This window comes from Pinus tabuliformis, chromosome 1_1 (assembly GCF_031772625.1).
Source record: "Pinus tabuliformis cultivar Carrire ecotype Pingquan chromosome 1_1, CPIR1, whole genome shotgun sequence".
Lineage (NCBI taxonomy): Eukaryota > Viridiplantae > Streptophyta > Pinopsida > Pinales > Pinaceae > Pinus > Pinus tabuliformis.
Genome location: NC_142297.1, coordinates 26996098 through 27010458, shown reverse-complemented (window position 1 = coordinate 27010458; position 14361 = coordinate 26996098).

The following is a 14361-nucleotide window of genomic DNA, read 5'->3' as shown; positions in this document are numbered from 1 at the left end:
CATGCAAAGCGTAAGGGAAGGATTCACAAAATGGAAAATCATGCATGTATGTTAAGCGAGTCACCGCAACAACAACCTTCGGTGAGAAAATATTTCCATGCATGCGATAACAATGAGATGCAAACGAAAATTGAAACGGTGCTTCTATAAGCTAACATACATCAAAATGATAACAAGCGTACATTGAAATCAAGAAGAAAACACTTACACAAAGTGAAACACAAAAAGCGACAGAAATGTAGTGTAAGACATGAAAAGCAGACTTACCCTGAAACAACTAAACTAAGAGTGTCAACGACTATTGGATGTAATGTGGGATGCCAAAGCTACAAGTTCGATGTGAGGAATGGGCTTTGCAGCATCTAGTTAATGAGTTTTGATAATATAGAGGTTATGACGTGCATGCCACGAATATACGAAAAAGTGACACTTGGAGGGAGGTTTTTAAAATGACCTTTGCATGTAACCTCAAGCTAATAAGAATAGTTCCCTAGATCTAGTGATGCCTTTTGCAATTTCGGGAAGAGAAGCCCATGCATGCAAATCAGGATAGCTCAATCCTAGAGGGGACTTGATGCAGGAGCATCTAGCTCAGCAATTTCATTGTATTCTAGTTAAATTAAGGTGTCTTGTGTTTTCAAGGAAGTTGGATTCCTCTGTATCAAATTAATGTAATTATTAATGTTTTGAGTGATCTGGAATAGGAATTAACTAAATATTGGGAGGATTTTATAAGTTTTCTCAAATGTTGTTGAACATGAGAGAATTAGGAAAGTTGAGAGCTTATATGGATTGATAAAGCTTAGATTAGGAATTAGTTGATGATTTTGTGGATTAGAGAGGATCCTTAGGGATAAAGAATATATTTTAGGATTTTGATTGAGAAGGTTATGGATCTAAACCAGGAATTGGCTATAGAATCCTTTTGCATAAATGTAAGCCTAAACGGCATAGAAGAGAGTTAGTTAGTTAGAGATTTGGAGTTCATAGATTAGATAAGGTTTGACTGTAAGCCTACGGGCAGGAAATAAAAAGGCCACTGATTAGAAAATCAGGCCAGAGAGAGAGAGACTCATTATGTAATTATTTGTTATATATACACAAATATTTTAATTCTAAATTGTGCAAGTGTGGATTGAGTAATTGAATTATAAATTGTGTGTGGATTAGAATAAATCTAGGTAACATAGGTTTGCAAGAGTGCAGAAATAGAGACAAAGTGCAGAGAGGAGTGTTATGGGCTTGCACATAGATAGTATTGGAGAAAACATTTATTGTTATAGGGAAGGTATAACTACAAGGTTTCCTAAAACCTAAGGATTTATGAAGGAAGCGTAAAGGTGTGAAGGATTGAAATAATGGAGCTGAATATCAGGATCAGAACAATTGAAGACTGTAAGGTGAGAATAATTACATATATAGAGAAGCGGGAAGACTATTACAGGGTGAGATTTAGAAGAATGTAGCAATGAAGCACAGTCATTGGATCAGTAATATCAATGAATGAGAGTGAGAGAGATATACGACTAGGATTAAGTCACACAAAATAAAGTCAAGAAATGGATGGATCACATCAAGGCATGTGTCGATAGAAGGGTGGAAAATGTGCAGAATAGTAGAACAATCTTTAAAAGTGGTAAGTGGTATATCATGTGGTTATAAAGTGGTAAATGGTAATTTTATGAAAAGAGTGATAAGCCATGGTAGTGACATGTAGCACAACCAAAACAACTTTCATAGCGCGCTCTCAATCTGATATTGGTCATGTAAGAATTCACACGATATTGAGAGATAATCTTTGGATCACGCAAGATCATTGACAGCGGAGATTGGCCAAGCTAGTTGGCAAGTGGGTGACGCGATAGCCATTGGATTGGATGGGATAGATCGATGGTGGAGATTTGGGGCACACAAAAGTGAATTTTTTAAATAAATACGTCAGCTATGTGACACACAGTTGATGTTGATTGGTCAGGTTTGTTGTGAATCAGATGGTAAGAAGATCCGTGGGTATAACATAATTAAGATGTAATTTATTAGCTTTTGCTTAAACATTTAATTAAAGAGAGTTAAAACTTGGGTTATGGAAGGTTTTACTAAACAGGGATATTAAAATTCCCAAGACATCTATATGAAATTCATTTTATATGCATATTGTGGGTATGTGCAGCTTAGGCTACATCATTCGGTATTAGAGGCGAAAATTCTTTGAAATTGAGTAACAAACACATCAATTATTTTCCTCATTTAGATAGAGATTTATAGTTCCAATAGTGAATTAAGTGACTGAAGAAAGGATGATCATAGTAAAGCAGGTTTTATCTAGTTGAAGGAAGAACAAGCATGACGAAGATTGATCACAGGTGGTAGGATATGATAACAAAGGAATATTGTTTTCTACTTGGAAGGGAACTTTTGAGGAAGTTTGAAGTGATCCTTATACTATATTTATGCAGATTGCATGAGGAAGAGATGACTTGTTATGTATTGTATTTTTGAAATTTAAACCATTAATGCAGAATTATGAACTGTGTTATGATTGGATATTGTTGGTGAAATAGATTCTTAGGAAGAAAATAAAGTTTTGTGTAAATTCTAATTTGTTGAGGTTCAGATTCAAAATATTATTGAAAGACAAGGACACATTTTGCTCATTCTAGAAATAAGATCTAAATTGATTTGGATTGAAGTCTTGTTCGAGATATGGATAAGCTATGTTTAGGATTGATTGTTGTGGCAACAATTGTATGTTGAAAGAATGCATAGTGGAAGCATGGAGATCAAAGATAGAACTACAGAATTAGATTGACAGGAATGTTAAATACCAGTAGATAAGGAGATCCTAAAGACAAGTGTTGTTGGGAAGAAGGAATGCATGAGTTTTGATTAATTAATGATATTTTACAGATTGAAATAGGTCAAGGGGGTGCAAAAGTTGCATGTTTTCATAAGACAATTAGCTAAGACATAAATTGATTACAAAGGTATGAAAGTTTGCACCAATTAAATGAATATAAAATTTTGGCACAAGACTACAATAGTAAAACTGTAGGAATAAATTTTGGAAGTTATTAGAGATTGTAGCAGAACCTTATTCCAGTTGAGGCTTGGAAGACATAGGGCTAGAGGATCCCTTAAGAGAAGTGAGTGTAACAGCCAGAGGGAAAGCAAGAGTTATCAGTGCAAGTTCTAAAGAAAAGGTGACTTGGAAACCAGACAAAGGAGAAGTTTGCTGAGAAGATCCAAGGAAGTTGACTGGTTATAGGTGTAGAAGGTCACATAGAAGAGAAGGTGGCTATGAAGAGTCATAAGGAAGGTTCAGAAGAAGGCTACAAGATGAAGGAAAAGGTAGCTAAAACAATCCACAGGAAATAGATGAGTCAAGAGGAGCTTTACAAGGAGATGGTTCCAAAGGTAGAGAACCATAGATCAAGTTAAGGAGAAAATCTTGGTGAAGGGCAGGTACATAGACTTACTAAAAAGGGAATTTTAGGTGTAGTTCACAAGCGAATAGATAAAAGTTCATAGAACAAGGAAGGATGACTACTGAAGGTCATTACAAAAGAAAGAAATTTGAGATAAATTTCCATCTTGAGTTGTTGATGGAGATGTTGCAGATGAATAAGGAAGACTAGAGGCATGGATGGATTATGAAAAGGAGAGTCACATGGCATAGATTGCAAGTAAAATGGGAGCAAAGGGTGAATGCTCAATTGAAGGAAGAGTTTCTTAGATTAAATGGGTATGTATGTGAACCCAAATATGGTCCATTACACTCTGAAAGTAATGAAGAGAAAGAGGAGAAATCTACAAAGAAGCTGACTTATATGAAAGATTCAAAAAAAGAAGGAGATATGATGACTAAAGCATCAAGTGAAACCACAAGGTCTTATGTTTTTAAAACTGATAATTTGTGTATGATTACATGTATCATAGGAGAAAAGAAACTTTGTGAAGATGTATTCAAGATGGATGAAGATCTTGAAGTAAAAGGTGACAAAGAAAAATTCTCAAAAGAGGAAGAATTTGACTGGTTACGGCAGAAAAAGTCTATGGATGATTTACTTAATGACGGAAGGCAGTCGTTTAAATATGTCATAGAGATGGAAGATCAAGATCTTATTTTGATGAAGAATGAAGGAATATTGTCTCACAGAGGTAATCTAATGAATTTGATTAATGTTATTAATGAAGAACAAATGCAGGAGAATATTAATGCAAATGATGAGGTAAGGACAACTCTTGAAGAAGTTTTATAGAGAGACAGTAAGGCATAGTCAGGGAAAATTTTAAAAACCCCCCCTAAATTTATAAATATAATAAATGGGTGAATATCCATGGTATATAGGAAAAATGGAAGGCGATTTTATCAATAATATAATATGTATATATAATTTTTTGGCGAATCTCTCACCAGGCATGGTGAATATTTTACTCAATTATAAAATCTTGTAAGATCTTGGCAAGTCTTTCACTAAATAATAAAACTTTGTAAAGTCCTAGTGAATCTTAGCATAGGCTACATGTTGGTTTAATTCCCCCATTTAAATAGGCTACATTCCAAGTGAATACCATGGGTCAATACCATGTGCCATTTTGGTGAATACCATGGGTCAATACCATGTGCCATTTTTATTTTTATTAATTCTAATATTAGGGTTAATAATGGTTTTTTGCATGGTATTAATAACAATCTAGTCCATGGTATTTGTCCCATAGTATTTTGGCCATAGGTTTCACCTAAATATAACCCATTTTTTGAGTGCTCGTAAATATAAGGTGACTTATGGAGTAAATATAAAAAAATGTTTTATTTGTTTACCATACCTCTCGTTTATTTATATTTTTATTAATTTACCATACCTCTTTTACAAATATGGTATTTGGCCCATAGAATTCACTTAAATAAAACCTCTTTCTTGAGCCTTCATAAATAGAACGAGGGTTATGGACTAAATATAAAAAGAGGTTTTATTTATTTACGATACGTCTAGTTTATTTATATTTTTATTTATTTACCATACCTTTTGAGTAAGTATAAAAAGACGTTTTATTTATTTACCATACCTCCACTTTACTTATATTTTTATTTGTTTACACCCTTACATGTATATAAGGTGACTTATGGAGTAAATATAAAAAATGTTTTAATTTACCATACCTCTCATTTATTTATATTTTTATTAATTTACCATACCTCTTTTATAAATATGGTATTTGGCCCATAGGATTCACTTAAATAAAACCTATTCTTGAAAATGGGCGAATGGAAGGTTGTAAGTCCTAATTTCAAGGGCTAAATTTACCTTTTTTACCCTCTCCCTTAAAATAAGGTGGGCTATTTGAGGTGATTTGTAAAAATGTACTATGATACAAAATATTCGCCCACTAAAAATTTAAAACCCCTTAATTTGGCCAAAGGGCGAACATTCGCCCCTAAAATTATCCTTGGGCATAGTGTATTGAAGAAGAAGGGGAGGTATATTTCTCTCAAGACAAAGAAAAGACAATCACAGAATTGAAGAAAGAATAAGTCTATGCAAAAGGTTTATCAAAGGGAGAAAGGACATCTGATGATTGGTCAATAAAAAGTGAAGGTATGGAAAATTGTGTAAAACTTCCAAATTCTATTCCAATTGAAATTATTGAGTTATATACAAAATTATACTTCAAAGAAGGAAGTTGGAAAAGTAGAGGATGTATACTCAGGATAAATTGTTGAAAAAGGAAAAAAAAAGAAATTGTCATGAATGACAATCATAAGGAAAAGAGAATGGTAATAAAATGATCCAGGAGGATTTTGTTGATTCAATGCACATGTGTTCAAGTGTCATCATCAGTGTTTAGTGGCATCATCACTTCAGTTCAGCTTCGACAGTTCAAAAATGTTGGTTATGGATTAGGTTGTTCAGGTAATGTTTATGGTTTTCATGGCATTCAGTTGATATGGGTTGTACCTGGCTGTCGATTTGAGTTCATCGACAGTTCTGCAAAGATTTGGTCGACGACATGTGTTTTGTCATTCATCTTTGCAGGATTGGTGTTGACATGGGTGTCATCGTGGCAAAGGGGTTATATGATCATCATCAACATTCAATCCTCATTTGTATCCAGTGTTGATTTAGTTTTTTGGTTCATGGATCGTCATGTAGTGATTAATGTCGCTTTGTGACAAAAATGTATAAAAGGGTTTTGTAAAAGTGTAAATTTTTGACACTAAAAGACTAAAACCTAAATCATTATACTAAAACCTAAACCCTAATCAACCTAACCCTAAGCAAAGTTTAAACATATTTTCCTATGCTAAAACCCTAAATTACATGGACCAAAACCTCACCTAATAGCTCCTAGCCTTTATACATTAAACTACAATGTAAAACCATTACAAAACACCAAACAATCACATAACCACAGGCCTAAACCGTGTGGGGGTCATGAGACATGTGATCAATGCATGGATTAACTACCAAGGTTAGCATTGACCGTAGTCCCTAACTACATCGAAACTGCATCGGAAACGTGTTGGAGAAGACTGGTCATGTGAACAGAACTCACCGCAATATTAACCGCAGTGGAGTATTGACATGGTTAAACCGTAACATTTACTGTGGCAGGTTGTGACATATGAACATGCTGGAAAGTTAATGCAACCATCGTAAAAACCACTGGGAGAAAACGTATGGTGGCATCTGGTGGTTAGACCACCAACACTCACATGTAGTGGTTACAACTCTTTGCCCAGTCAGCCAAACTGTTTGCGGTTTCGGGGTTATGCTTTGGTCTTTTTGGGTTTTCGAAACAGTTTGTTGTTTGGAACTAATTCAACCACCATGGTGCTAGCACTAGGTGTCATGGAACCATAGGACCGAGCTCAAATCCTATATAGTTTGCAAACAAAATACATCTACAAACCAGCCAAGGTGGTTTGGATGAACCTAGAGGCCTTTAAAAGGCGAATTTAGTTCTTTGAAGACATGAGAGTGGTTTTTGACTTTTTGCTTGCAGATTCTAGAGGTCATAGTCAGTTTTGTTTTCAATGTTACGGGAGCATCCAAAGTCAGAATTGGAAACCGTAAGAAGCATTGGAAAGCTGGTTTAGAGGGCTATCTGATGACAATGATTATAAGTGTCTGTGTGCACATTCATACTGATAAATTCTCTGTGTAATCAAAATCTTATTCTCATTCCTAATAAAAACGGTTGCCCATCTTGAAAGAAGACCTAGAGATGTAGTCCATCAGGGACGAACTCCGTCATCAATTTTACTCTCTGGCATTGTTGTATTTTTACTATTTTCACTTATGTTATGCATTGATTTTATGTTTAATCAGGTATCATAAAGTGCACTTCTCAAGTTTTTTTCCTCGATTTTCATGCTTTTAGTTAACATTCAAATCATTAATGGTTAATCAATTCTACATCAATTTTTAATGAATGATCATTTTAGATCAAAAAAGTTCACCAAATTAACATTACAGAAGGAGGAGTTCATTATTGTGAACTAGAGCAGAGAGATATCATTGAAATAGATGATATGGAGGAGAGTTTAAATCAACATACCGACGTGTTGACAAAGGAATTGAAGGAAAACTTAGACCAAAATTCTGAGATGTTGCTAGAAAAGGAAAAGGTAACGAGGCCTTATATTTTTAATTCTGGTAATTTTTTTAAGGTTATAGGATTTGATGAAGATGAGACAAAAATGTTTCAAGTTGAAGAGTCAATTTTAGAACTGAAGAAGATTGGAACCTTCCAGGTCAGACATACTGATGAGGAAAATTAAAAGCATGAAGATATCGTGCTTGAAAAAATTTAAATTCACTGTCAAGATCAATCAAGGAAGTGAAGGACAATTAGTGATGGTTGTCAAGGAAGAGGAAAGAGAATATGTTGGAATCGATGAACAAGATAGTGATGTATTTGATATGAATCAAGTACAAAGGGAATTGGAGGACAATTGATTTTTTTTAGTAAATTTACAGATATTGAATAGAGGTTGTTTGAGAAGCTACAAGAGGGTAAGGATGAAAGGGCGGTAGTAAGAATCCAACAACTTCAAAGAGAATACAATAAACAATAGTTTGAAGATGAGTGGATAGATTACAACAACAAATGGAAAAGTAATTATTAGTCAAAAGATAAATTGGACATAGAGATTGAAAGAATAATAAGATTGATGATGAAGGTGTCTTAGAAGAAATCAACAGTAAGATGGCCAAGCAGTACCAAGAGAAAGAGAACATCAGAGTATGAAAGCATAGCTAGTGGGGAAAAGAAACATAAAGTGTGGAGACCTGGAGAATAGCAATAGACAACAACATCAACCAAATACAAATTACTGAACAAAGCATGGGATCCGAGAGGACAAAGGTTGGGAGTCTGATGCAGGAGCATCCATCTCAGAAATTTCATTGTATTCTAGTTAACTTAAGGGGTCTTATGTTTTCAAGGAAGTTGGATTCCTGTGTATCAAATTAATGTAATTATTAATGTTTTGAGTGATTTGGAATAGGAGTTAACTAAATATTGGGAGGATTTCGTAAATGTTCTCGAATGTTGTAGAACATGAGAGAGTTAGGACACTTGAGAGTTCATAGGGATTGATAAAGCTTAGATTAGGAATTAGTTGATGATTTTTTGGATTAGAGAGGATCCTTAGGGATAAAGAAGAGATTTTAGGACTTTGATTGAGAAGGTTATGGATCTAAAGCAGGAATTGGTTATAGAATATTTGTCATAAATGTAAGCCTAAAAGGAAATATCCATTTCTAAGGTTTTATATTGACTATTACAAGGGTTTAGTCATAAACCCTAATTTACCAAATCCTGAGAAAACTATAATCTCTAGACATCAACAAAAAACCCTAAAAGGCTAGGGTTTTACCATAACATTTCCATCAAGAGAGTAGAGTTTCAACACAAGATCTAAATTTTATCAATAATTAAGGTTTCATAATTAGTATACCCTAATCATTGAAAGGTTATGGTTTTATAGTGAACCCTAAGGTTAGGGTTTTACCCAAATGAGAAAACATATAATGTGATTAGGGTATATTCAATCTAAATATTAATCACACAAACAAGAATCCTTATGATTCAAAAGACCTAAACATGAGAAAGTTAGTGATATAAAATATTTTTTTTAAATGACCATACATTTTAATATTAAAATATTTACTACAAATATTTATACAGACCTTGAGATTATTTCTTTGCAAATTGCGTAGGATTTTAGTTAAAGGGCTCCTTTAGTAGAAAGACTCCTTCTAAGACTATCTTTGAAGATTCTTTCTGAATTTAGTTATATACGTGCACATTTAGTTTATTCCAGAAGAGTGTAAGTAAAAAAGATAATCTGAATAATTTTTTAGGGGGTGGAAGCTCCTTGTGAAAGTTTCCCTATCCTTACTTCTGTAGCAATCCTTCACAAGTACTAAAAAGAGTACGCAAGTGTAATTACAAGTTAGGGATTATAGTTTCAAAGATTTTCATTTTCACCCTAGACTAACTATAAATACAAAAGTTAGGGTTTCTGTATCGAATAAGATAGCTTTTTTACACTCCCTAGATACATTGAAAACTTTGAGACCTAAGGGCCATATATGTAACTAGACTCTAAAATAATCTTAGAAAATGACCATGTTATACATATCTCCAGATTACATACCTTTGCCTTGAAGGATTGATGTTCCATAGAACTTGTTTCCTTTTTCTTGCAAAGCTGGAAGCATATTGTTAGAATATTGAAATAAAATGTCAAAAACAACAACACCTACTTGATTTTTGATGAGGTCTTTGAATTTCCTTTCCATAGGCCTGTGTAAGATACTTTGAATAGGTCCTTTTCATTGTTTGTAGATTGTTCTTTTTCTTGACTATTGTCTTTGTAGACTTGAGATCATCTTCTGGCTAGGGATTTCCATATGCTACTGAAGTTGATCTATTAAATGCATTTTATCAACCACTGACCATAGAATTTTAGATGTTATGATGTTCTGGTTATAAGTGTACTCTTAGAGACACTTCTTTTGATGTGAAAGAACTGATATATTCTTCTTCAAAAAGTTATCTTTCCTTTAGGTCATTGTTTAGGCTCAATATATATATATATATATATATATATATATATATATATATATATATATATATGTATGTATCTATATATATACATATACCCAGCCCTCATATATGTATATATATACATATATATGCATATATACATATATATATATACCCTCCCCCCCAACCTCCGTGTTTCCAACAATTGATATCATAGCCAAAGGTCTCGAGTTCAAAACCCCTCTGGATAGCATTGGGGGAATATTATTGGGCATTGGATAATCCATCACTCTTTATGTGTTTTTCAACATGTGGTTAACCACCTTTCGAAGATCCGTTAACTCTGGTGATGTGTTCGTGTTGACACCTAATCATGGGGATTGGGTGAACACTTGTAAATAATGTAAATAGTAAATAATGGAAAATGAAGAGTCATCTGGAGGTGAAACCCAAGAGTCACTCCCTCCTATATATAACCATGAGTAATCTTAATGAATAAGCACAATTGATTTGAGGAGTTACCTCCTAGCATGACATGGTATCAGAGCCAACCCCATGTTTAGCATTTCCTGCCCAGTAACTCCTATCTACTTCCAGATCCCTACTTTGATCTTTTTTCCTTTGAATGTGTCTTATCATTGGTCATGAAGCTGGAAGCGTTGAGGTGCTATGTGTTAGACTGGTTCGTAAACCATCTCTTGAAATTTGTGTGTTATTAGGTGAAAGTTATGAATGTCACACTAGAGGACGATATGGCCATGGCCTCTTTTGTAGCTTTTTTTTTGGTTTTGATAAGTTCAAATAAATTAGAAAAAAATGAAAATATATTTACAAAATGTTAAGATAGGAGGTGGACAAAAAGAATATTGAATAAAAAATGTTAGGAAAATATTTTGATAAATATGTCCATATCAAAGAAAATGTTAGGGTAGATACCCTAAAAAATGAAGGCAAAATAAAATCTTAGGTTAGACAAAAAAAAAAGGAAATCAACTCTGAAAGTGTTGCAAATCTAAATGCCACTACTTTATTCTGAATTCAATTTAAAAAATAATAGTTGTGTGCAGTTTGTTTAGATTCCACACTAGGTTATTTTATCCACTTATACATTTGCATCATAATTGGATTTGTTTTAAATTAATTCTCATAGGTAGAAAATAAATTGGCTCAATAGTTTAATCTGAGCCAATGGAGGGAATAAGGTATAGAGATAGATTGTTCATAAAAAGGAAATATTGGGTTTCTAGTTTAAGTGCACTCTAAAAGGATAAGTAAAATGTTAGGAATAGAAGGGTAGGTAGAAATGAGAAAGTTTGAGATGTTGAAATGGTTATTTCCTAAATATAAAAACATTAGGAAACATATTGATGACAAGAGTTCAAATAACCAAATTTTTAACCTTATTTTATTTCATTCATATCCTATCACTTCATTCATTAAATCACCTAGACCCACAACCACTGCATATGCCTATCATATCATGACCCCATCGTTCATTCCCTGCTCACACGTTAAACTCCCTCCACCTCAACTCTCATCCCGCACCAACTCCTTCGCAATCATACAACACACACTCCCTTTTGGCCCTCATTCACTGTCTGAAGTTTATCGTTGGGGGGGATGAAATGGGTAGTGTTTAATACAGCCTACATAAACCACAAAAAAGTACCTTTTAGTCTTTCGAGACTAGAAATCCCAAAACCACAAACCACTCTATCTTACCCTTGAACGCAATATCCTTCATAACCGTTTACCGCCGCTCCTCGCCACCTCCACATCACATTTCACTTCATCTCTCTCGTCCAATCATCTGCCACCTATCTATTGCCCATTCATTTCTGCTCCCGCACATTTATAACCAAATTTCCATTAATTAACCCGTTGGATAATTAATGAATTTTCAAACGTTTGGTGCCACCCTCCCACTTCATTTTTCCCTTTATAAACACTTTGTCATGCATTTCAAAGGTTAAACAGTTAAGTTCTATGACCAAGATTATTCTTCAAGCCCACCTACTTGTACAGCTGAGCCACTTGTCCTGTTCGCAAGCATATCTTCTTGGCCCACTTGTCAGTTACTCGTCTCCACTCTGGTAACTCTTTTTACCATTTTTTCATATACAGTCTGTAGTTTCATTTGAAAAAATGCCTCCCAAGGGAAAAAAAAAATCACAGAGGTTTCAAATCCTCTAATTCACCCAAATATTGATTTCCACCATACTCCATTAATTGACAAGGATTGAAAAATAATTTAGACTTCTTCTCAATTTGATTTATTTGAAATTTATTGTTGGTGGGAAGAGCAGTTAATTGATCAGAGTGATGAGATTGGGCTCTAGGAATCCCAATTACCCGATTATATTTTTCCACAAATACACAGAGCTCCAGAGTTTGTGAGAAAATGCCATGAATCCTATGATCCTAGCCAAATAGCCATTATCTCACTTACTAGAGAAATCCTTTGTCCCATTAACGTTGATTCAATTGATAAAATGTTGTAGGCCCCTACCAAAACTCCAACTCATCCTTTTTCTCATGAAAACCTATTGGGTCCCTATAATACTAGTGATTACCCCATTACTATTGTAGTTGTACCCCTTATTAATATTGTTGTGCCCCTATTGCCCCCATATTGTTATTATTGTGCCCCACAGAATCCCTCTATTGTTATTTTTGTGGCTTTATATTATTATTGTTAGGTTGGTTGGGTTATATTGTGACTCCTTAGACTCCTATATATAGAAAGGAGGTTTTGTCATTTGAATCATCGGATAATTGTTCATTTATGTAATGTAAAGGAGGTTGCCCCCTCGAAGAGGCTAGATTCTAAGGCATTGATCTATATTTTCTATCTTTTTCTTGAGCTGGTTTCATAACATTTGGTATCAGAGCTTTGGATTCTAGGGTTTCGCTGCTCCAAACAGGTCATCGTGGCATTTTTGCTATAACTTTTTTATATGATGTTTCAGAAGCTAAAAAAAAAACCCATTTGAGAAGAAGTCACACTGAATCTCGGGTCTGAATTTCAGAGCTATTCATGCTATAGTTGCAGACATATGATCTAAGGAAGTTGGTCTTCTTGTAGACTCCCGAATTTCATTCCAAACAGGTCATCGAGGCATTTTCGCTATAACGTTTTTCTGTGACGTTTCAGAAGCTAAAAAAAAAAAACCCATTTGCGAAGACATCATGCTAAATCTTGGGTCTAAATTCCAGAGCTTTTCACGCTAAATTTGCGGAGATATGATCTGAGGAAGTTGGTCTTTTCGCAGACTCCTGAATTACATTCCAAATAGGTGACCTGGGGAAAATCATCATAACTTTTTCTCTGGGCATTGGATTGAAATTTCTTAAGAAGGTGCAGAAAGAGGGTGGACCCCAGTTTCTTGTATATATTTTTTCAAAGCCAAAGGACGAAACAGTGACTCGTGGCACGTCATACAAGTTCACTCTACTGAACTAGTCTATAATCAGGTCACTGTGGGAGATTTCGCATAACTCTTCCTTGGAGAATCTAATTTGGATCAGACTGGTGGCATTGGAAAGAGGACACAGAGGGCTACCAAAGATTGTAATTTCAGAATTGGATGATTTGAAAGTACAGAGATACATCAGAGGCAATATCGAGCTCCTACAAAGTGAAAAAAGGTGTGTAGATTCTTTTAAATTTTTGCTTAAGATTGGTTTGAAAATTTATTTTGAAGGAATTCAAAGGGCTAGTAGAGCATTATTATCAGTAACTGATGCCCCGAGGAAAGAAAATGCAAACACCTAGTAAGGAACCTGAAAGCTCTAGCATGACTCATGAAGAAGAAGAAGAAATGCTATATGATATACCAAAATTACAAGAACAAGTGCAACAATTGTCACGTGCACAAAAAGCAACAGAATCTAAGATGGATGGTTTAAGGAAAGATGTAGAAGCTAAGATGGATGGTTTAAAGAAAGTCGTAGAAGCTAAGATGGATGGCATGGAAGCTAAGGTGAATGGCATGGATGCTAAAATTGATGGCGTGGATGATAATATGGAAGAATTGAAGATAAATATGAATACGTTGCTACAAGAAATGGTCACTAATGGTGAAAGGGTACTAAAGGAAACTCATGATGAGAACAAAAGAAATGTTAATCATGATTCCATAGACTCTAATGTGGGATTGAAGACCCACCATATTCCAAAAATCGATATGAGGAAGTTTGATGGCAAGGAGCCCACAACATGGATATTACAGATGGAGCAATTTTTCGATCTCAATAATGTGAAAAACATACAAAAGGTACGTATGTCAACTTTATATTTGG